General features: G+C 32.6%; 1 pseudogene; it reads left to right on the forward strand.

Moving 5' to 3' along the window:
• On the forward strand, window positions 1-116 carry LOC111734938 (annotated as a pseudogene).
• Window positions 117-824: the final 708 nt, after the last annotated feature.

Genomic DNA, 824 nt, shown 5'->3' on the forward strand with positions numbered 1-824 from the left:
TATGGCCATGCTACCCTGAAAACGTAGGATCTTGTCTGATCTCGTAAGCTAAGCAGGGTCAGGCCTGGTTAGTACTTGGATGGGAGACCACCTAGAAAGACTGGGTGCTGTAGGCATAAAAAATAAAAAAGTTAAAAAGGTATCATTTCATAAGAAAGCAATTAACAAATGGCAATAAGCACATACCTATCAATAATTACTTCAAATGTAAATAGACTAAATTCCCCAATCAAAAGACACGTAGTAGCTGAATGGATTAAAAACAAGACCCACTTATATGCCGCCTGCCTACAAGAGACTCACTTCAGATATAAGTAGATGCAGATATTGAAATTAAATGGATTAAAAATATCTCATATAAACAGAAAAGAAAGATATATAAGACAAATAGACTTTAAAACAAAGATGGCAATAAAAGACAAAGGACATTACATAATGATAAAAGGTTCAATTCAAAAAGAGGATATAACATTTGTAAATATTTGTGCACCTAGAAGCACCTAAATAGATAAAGCAAATATTAACAGACTTAAAGAAATAGACAGTCATGGAATAATATAAGGGGATTTTAACACCCCACTTACATCAATGGATAGATCATCCAGGCAGAAAATCAATAAGGAAACATAGGCCTTAAACTACATGTTATTTCAGACGTATTTAACAAACATATACAGAACATTTCATCCAAAAGCAACAGAATATACATTCTTCTCAAGTACATATAGAACATTCTCCAGGATTATATGTTAGGTCATAAAACAAGCCTTAATAAGTTTAACAAGAAATATCAAGCATCTCTTCTGACCACAGTGGTATGAAAT

The sequence above is a fragment of the Pteropus vampyrus genome, unplaced genomic scaffold (assembly GCF_000151845.1).
Source record: "Pteropus vampyrus isolate Shadow unplaced genomic scaffold, Pvam_2.0 Scaffold9931, whole genome shotgun sequence".
In the NCBI taxonomy this organism is placed as follows: domain Eukaryota; kingdom Metazoa; phylum Chordata; class Mammalia; order Chiroptera; family Pteropodidae; genus Pteropus; species Pteropus vampyrus.